The 7,408-nt window shown below is 41.3% G+C and overlaps 1 non-coding gene across 1 annotated transcript; it reads right to left on the bottom strand.

Annotated features, from left to right (window-relative positions):
• Positions 1-5,240: 5,240 nt before the first annotated feature.
• On the bottom strand, positions 5,241-5,347 carry LOC126021429 (U6 spliceosomal RNA). Its single transcript, XR_007499945.1, has one exon. It is a non-coding gene; the product is annotated as a U6 spliceosomal RNA (small nuclear RNA).
• Between the last annotated feature and the right edge of the window lie 2,061 nt (positions 5,348-7,408).

Below are 7,408 nucleotides of genomic sequence, written 5' to 3'. Positions count from 1 at the left end.
TTACCGTAACACATAGTAAATATAAGTACTTAGTCCATGCTATTCCCTTCTATTTTTTTGCAATCATTATCACCATCACTTAAACTCTGAAGCAGAAGATAGCATTAGAACCCCAAAGGCACACCAGAACAAATCCAAAAATGAAGACATTTTAGTATTTCCCTTCTTTTAATGCTATATAAGAGGCAAAATCCTAAACTCCATCCTGGAGGGATGGAACTTTTTAAAGCATCCTATTTATGCCAGCCACTTGATAAATGCCAAGTGAATAAAATGGCACTTCAGGCCAATCACTAAAGAAATTCCTCCATAAAGGTCCCAGAAGCCTTGCTGGAAGCAATCCAAAGGGAGTGCTCAGTGCATTCATCCTTGCTTCCATGTCTCTTTACCTGATGAACTTGAAAAAAATATTATTCTTTTTAGAGAGGAGAAAAAAGTTAATCTACTTAGAAAAGCCTCACATTGCAATGCAAAATTAGAAACTATAGGCTGACTTTAAGAAGAGTCAGTAGAGAGGAAGAGTTTGCACCAGAAGTGTAGGCTGAAGCAACTTCATGGCAGGTAGAGGGTCCTTTTGAATAGTCCCATTTAAAATGAGTCACCAGCACCACATTTTCTTCATCATACATGTTTCTTTCTTGTCACAAGCCTTTGTAGAAGAGCAAGAACTCTACCTTGTTCAACAAATACGCACATCCAAACACACACACACACACACACACACACACACATCTACTAAAGGCTTGTAAACTATCTGTTAGACTGAAGACACAGAAATTCCCATATTTCCCAATAGAGATAAGGACCAGAAAGACTGGTCAATGGTAGGAAGTTTACCACATATTACAGGTGAGTGTAGTTAGGGCAGGGAAGGGACCACTATGACAATGAGAGTTGGGAATGATCACTCTGAAAAAGAACTGAGTGTTGAAAGAACTAAAGTGATATACTTGATATCCCTTCAGTAACAATATTGCAAACCACAGTATGAGAAAGAGAGAGAGAGAGAGAGAGAGAGAGAGAGAGAGAGAGAGAGAGAGAGAGAGAGAGAGGAAAAATGTCTTCCTGGGGCTGGAGTGATAGCACAACAGGGAGGCAAGGCATATTTGCCTTGCATGCATCTGACCCGTGTTCAATCCTTGGCATCTCATATGGCCCCCTGAGTCAAGGAGTGATTCATGAGTTCAGAGCCAGGAGTACCACACCAGGTATGGCTCAAACTGCCCCCAAAAATATGTCTTCCCCAGAAGCAAGCAGGGAAGAAGGCAGAAGGAGGGTAGGAAGGAAACTGAGGACATTTGGTGGCAGGAAGTGTGCACTGGTGAAAGGTGTTGGACATTGTATGAGTAAAACACAAATATGAACAACTTTGTAACTATGTGAAATAAGCTGTATTATGAACAACCTTGTAAACCCCAATGTTTAAGTAAAGTAAGTTTTAAAAGAAATTCCCATTACTCATCTCATCTCTCTTTTGAGGGTGTCCAAATGTATATTTCTAGCAATTGCTATGAACAGCCTAACTCAGGGCTGCTTTCCTATGAAACAAGCAAGACTATTCACAGGACAGGTAGTAAAGGGACCATGATTATGGACTCTCCAGATGAGTCCATGACAACCAAGTCCATGACAACCATTGAACATTATGTTCCCTATGGTGGTGCCACTGATTTCACTAACTTATTCCCTAAAGCTCCCAATCCTTAAGCCCCACCCACCCCAAAACTCCTCTATTATGCTTCCTGAAGCATCTAATTAGCCCCACACTCCATCTTTACTCTCCCCTGTGCTCAGATACCTTTACTGACTCCTGTCAGGTTTAGTGGAAAGGCACTAAAGTGATAAAGAAGAAACGAATTAAAAATACCTCTCACATTAGTGCCACAGAAATTCAAATACCTTAGAGTCAACTTAATTAAAGATGTGAAGGACCTATACAAAGAAAACTACAAAAGACTACTTTAAGAAGTAAAAGAGGACAGAAAGTAATTGAGACAAGCAACCTGTTCATGGATTAGAAGAATTAATATCATTAAAATGGCAATATTCCATAAAGCATTGTACAAATTTAATGCAATCCCTCTAAGGATACCATGAAATTATTTTTTTTAAAGTGGATCATGAGCTGGAGCAATGGCACAGCAGTAAGGTGTTTGCCTTGCCCACACCAGTCTAGGGCGGACTGCGGTTCAATCTCCCAGTGTCTCATATGGTCCCCCAAACCAGGAGCAATTTTTAAGCACATAGCCAGGAGTAACCCCTGAGCATCACTGGGTGTGGCCCAAAAACAAACAAAAACAACAACAACAAAAACAAAAATCACAAAAAGTGGATAAAACACTACTAAAATTATTTGGAACAATAAACACCCATGAATAGCTAAAGCAACCCTAAGGAAAAAGAAGATGGGAGGTATCATTTTCTCCAACTTTAAACTGTATTACAAAGCAATAGTCATTAAAACAGCATGGTACTGGAATAAAGACAGAACCTCAGATCAGTGGAATAGAATGTTACCCATATATACAATCAATTAATCTTTGAAAAGGGGCAAAAAAAGCAAAATGGATCAAGGAAAATCTCTTCAACAAGTGTTGTTAGGACAACTGGTCAGCCACATGCAAAAAGCGAACTCAGATTCCCATCTAACACTATGCACAAAGGTCAAATCTAAATGAATTAAATACTTTGATATCAGGCCCAAAACTATAAGGTATACAGATGAAAACATAGACAAAACACTCCATGACATTGAGACTAAAAGGGTCTTCAAGTAGAAAACAGCACTGTCCAAACAAGTGGAAGCAGAGATAAACAAATGGGACTACATTAAACTGAGAAGCTTCTGCACCTCAAAGAAGAGTGACTAAAATACAAAGGCCACCCACAGAATGGGAGAAACTATTCAGCAATCAGATCAGGGGCTAATATCTAAGATATACAGGTACTAACAGAAGTTAACAAGAGAAAACATCTAACCCCATCAAAAACATGGGGAGATGAGGGGCCAGAGAGATAGCATGGAGGTAAGGTGTTTGCCTCGCATACAGAAAGTCGGTTGTTCGAATCCCAGCATCCCATATGGTCCTCAGCACCTGCTAGGAGCAATTTCTGAGCACAGAGCCAGGAGTAACCCCAGAGTGCTGCCAGGTGTGACCCAAAAACAAACAAACAAAATGGAGAGAAGAACAGACACTTCCTCAAAGAAGTAAATTAGATGGCCAAAAGGCATATGAAAAAAATGCTCTACATCACTAATATCAGGGAAATGCAAATCAGAACAAGATATCTCACACCATAGAGACTGGCACACATCACAAAGAACATGAATAATCAGTGCAGGTGGGATGCGGAAAGAAAGGAACTCTCATTCACTGCTGATGGGAATGCTATCTAGTTCAACCTTAATGGAAATCAATATGTATTTTCCTCAAAAAATTGGAAATTAAGCTTCCATATGATCCAGCTATACTAATCCTAGGGATATACCCCAATAACACAAAAGCACAATAGAAAAATGACCTCTGTGTACTTATGTTCATTGCACTCTATTATTATATCCAGAATCTGGAAACAACCCAAGTGCCCAACAACAGATGAGTGGCTTAAGAAACTCTGGTACATATTCACAATGGAATACTACACAGCTGTTGGGGAAAATGAAGTCATGAAATTTTCCTATACATAGATGGACATGGAGACTATTGTGCTGAGTGAAATAAGTCAGATGGAGAGAGATAGATACAGAATAGTCTCACTCATCTGTGGCATTTAAGAAAAACAACGACAGTATTATAATAATACCCAGAGATAGCCAATAGAGATGACAACCAAAAGGACCAACACATGATATAAACCTAACCACCAAGAGTGGTGAGCATAGTTAGAGAGATAACTACACTAACAACTGTCATGACAATGATAGTGAGTGAGAGAAATAGAAATCCTGTCTCAAAGAAAGGCAGGGGGGAGGGAAGGAGGAAAATGGGGGATATTGGTGATGGGAAGGTTGTACAGGGGAAGAGGATGCATATTTTATGACTGAAACCCAACTACATACATATTTGGTGCTTAAAGATATTATTATTAAAAAATAAAAGAGAACAATGACTTAAAATTGGAGCTGAGAGAAATCCAAGCACAAGGAAGAAAGAGATCCAAATGAATCCTGATTGACAAAGGAACTTTGGCTTGTTCAGTGCTGTTCTGAAATAAATGATAATGTAGGGATGATTAGAAGGCAATTTTATGTAATACCAAAATGACTTATTCATTAGCACAGCACAGAGCTAACGTTTCAACTTACAAGCATAGGAGGTCAATTAAAGATCTCATTCTCAGCATAGAGCAAATCTCCCACCTCAGGTCACATCCCAGAAGAGACCTTCGGGGCCTTCCTCCCACACATCTTTGTTCTACACGAAGAAGAGGGAAAGATCCCTCCATCTCACAAAATGAGGGCAACAATTAAAGTGTCAGGGGGGAAAAATGAATGAATCGTTTCGATTTCTTTGATGATCCAGTAATTTTTTACTTTTTTTAAAACTTTATTGATTGCTTGGTTTGTTTTGGGGCCACACACAGCAATGCTCAGAGATTACTTCTGCCTCTGCTCTGAGAAATAGCCCCTGACAGGCTGGGGGACCATATGGGGATGCCAAGAATCGAACCAGATCCCTCCCGGGTCAGCTGCATGCAAGGCAAACCTCCTGTTGCTGTGCTATCTCTCTGGCCCGTAATTTTTTACTTTTCAGTTTTCCTTCCCTGACTTTGGGGGCTCCTTATAACCAGTGAGCACAGATGAGATTCATTAGTTGTTCATTACATAATTCTGCTTCCAAGTCTCTTTTCCCTTGGAATGGTAAGTTGAAGAATATCAGTGGTGAATGGAAAGAAGGAGACTTGGTTCTTTTTAGGGGGAGGGAGTCTTTTTAGGGGAGGCAGCGCTCAGGGGTTATGGCTGGCTCTGTGCTCAGAAGTCACTCCTAGCAGGCTCCTAGTACCATATAGGATGCTGGGATTCGAACCGAGGTCTGTCCTGTGTTGGCCACATGCAAGGCAAAAGCCTTACCACTGTGCTATCGCTTAGGCCCCAGAAGGTTTGATTCTTCTTAACTGCTGTTCTCTACAATAGTCCCAGGAACCTCTACTCCCAGTGAATGTCTTTTCCTCTTCCCTTTGACCTTTTCCTGCATTCTCTCCCCTCTCTCCTCTCCTCTCTCTCTCTTCTTTTTTTTTTTTTAAATATGGAACGCTTCACGAATTTGCGTGTCATCCTTGCGCAGGGGCCATGCTAATCTTCTCTGTATCGTTCCAATTTTAGTATATGTGCTGCCGAAGCGAGCACCCTCTCTCTCTTCTTTCTCTCTTCTTTCTCCTCTCTCTTCTCTCTCTGTCTCTCTCAAGATTGTGGTTGCCTACTGGATTTCTGTGAGAAGATACAGGAAGATAAAAAAGAAACATCGGGACCGGTGAGATAGCATGGAGGTAAGGCGTTTGCCTTCCATGCAGAAGGACAGTGGTTTGAATCCCGGCATCCATATAGTCCCCCGAGCCTGCCAGGGGCGATTTCTGAGCGTAGAGCCAGGAGTAACCCCTGAGCGCTGCCGGGTGTGACCCAAAAAACAAAAACAAAACAAAACAAAACAAAAAAAAAGAAACATCGGGGGGCCGGGCGGTGGCGCTAAAGGTAAGGTGCCTGCCTTGCCTGCTCTAGCCTTGAACGGACCGCGGTTCGATCCCCCGGTGTCCCATATGGTCCCCCAAGCCAGGAGCGACTTCTGAGCGCATAGCCAGGAGTAACCCCTGAGCGTTACCGGGTGTGGCCCAAAAGCCAAAAAAAAAAAAAAAAAAAAAAAAAGAAACATCGGTTCTGGCTAGGCCCAAGACATTATCATGAGTTCTGGAGGAAAATATAAGGCTGGAACAAACAAAGGATTTTGTGGTCCACATCATCATCCACATACTTAAATCACATGTTCATTTTTACCTCAGAGCACATGATTCCCAAAATCTGCCCCACCTCCTCACAGCCCCTTCTATGTTTCACCCCTTTTGCTTGCATCCATAGAATCTGATTTTGAGGGGCCGGGAAGGTGGCGCTACAGGTTAGGTGTCTGCCTTGCAAGCGGATGGACCGTGGTTCGATCCCCCGGTGTCCCATATGGTCCCCCAAGCCAGGGGTGATTTCTGAGCACATAGCCAGGAGTAACCCCTGAGCATCAAATGGGTATGGCCCAAAAACCAAAAAAAAAAAAAAAAAAAAAAAAAAAAAAGAATCTGATTTTGAGACCAGCAATGGTAATTACACATTAACATGAACTATTTTTGAATCACTTTAGGGCTTCAGTTTCCTTATTTTCAAAATGAAGATAATACTTGCTTTCACAAAGGCCCACATAGAGATCAAATTAGAAAAACAGATAGCACATGGAAAATGTCTGATATTTGAGTGACAGAAAATTTTCCCTTTGATGCCCATCCATCCCTGTTAGATTAGAAATGGGAGAAATGAGGAGGAAGATGTGGCTGCTAAAATCTTTTTTGCTCTCCCCTATTAATAAACCAATAAGAGAGCAGCTTATGTCAACAACCTCTTGTTATAAATGCAAATTACCTCTGCAAGTGTGAAGTTGATCAATTCCCAACTTTGTATAAATTATTTAAATCAGATCAGTACCTTTCAGAGTTCGCAGTTGCAGTGCTGTGATTATGATGCAGAGAAACAGGGTTATCTTAATATAAAAACACTCTTTTTAAGAAGGAAGCATATGGCAGAGTAAAACTTGGGACATTCAGAATAAGATGACTAGATAACTAAAGGTCAGGGTTGTGTTGAAAGGTAAGAGAACAGAATAAAAGATGAGGATATAGGAAGGATGCAGTTCTAAAGGGAAGCATAAGCCATTGCCTACAAACTTGTCCTACTTTGTCATAATGCCTTCGGCACTAGTGACAGCTGGAATGTCATTGACTACCACAGGCTTTTCAGCCTTTGTCTACTTACAGTGGATTAAGACATCAAAATACATTTGTCAACCTGCCTTGTCAGCTTGTCTCACTTCAGCCACACTTCTTGGTATTAGCTCTTAAAGCTGCCATCCGGCCCAGGTACTTCCCACACAAAAAATCCTCCCTGTCCCCTATAGAGATGACAAGGAATAACTGGGGCATGAAATAAAGGATGGAGAAGGACAAGCTTATCTAGAAGAACATGTAAATGCCCTCCCCACTATCATCTGTGATCACAAGGATCTTGCAACCCATAGGGCTTAGAGAACTGATCCCTCACAGTTGCTCCTGTTCTCCCTATTATTTTGCACATTAAAGCACTTTATGTGTCCTCAAAATTTTGATTTTCATCCCAGATGTGTGACCAGAGATTGTGGGAAGAGCAGGTAGGAGTAAC

The sequence above is a fragment of the Suncus etruscus genome, chromosome 10 (assembly GCF_024139225.1).
Source record: "Suncus etruscus isolate mSunEtr1 chromosome 10, mSunEtr1.pri.cur, whole genome shotgun sequence".
In the NCBI taxonomy this organism is placed as follows: domain Eukaryota; kingdom Metazoa; phylum Chordata; class Mammalia; order Eulipotyphla; family Soricidae; genus Suncus; species Suncus etruscus.
The sequence above is the reverse complement of the archived record's forward strand: the minus strand, read 5'-3'. Positions and strand labels throughout refer to the sequence as shown.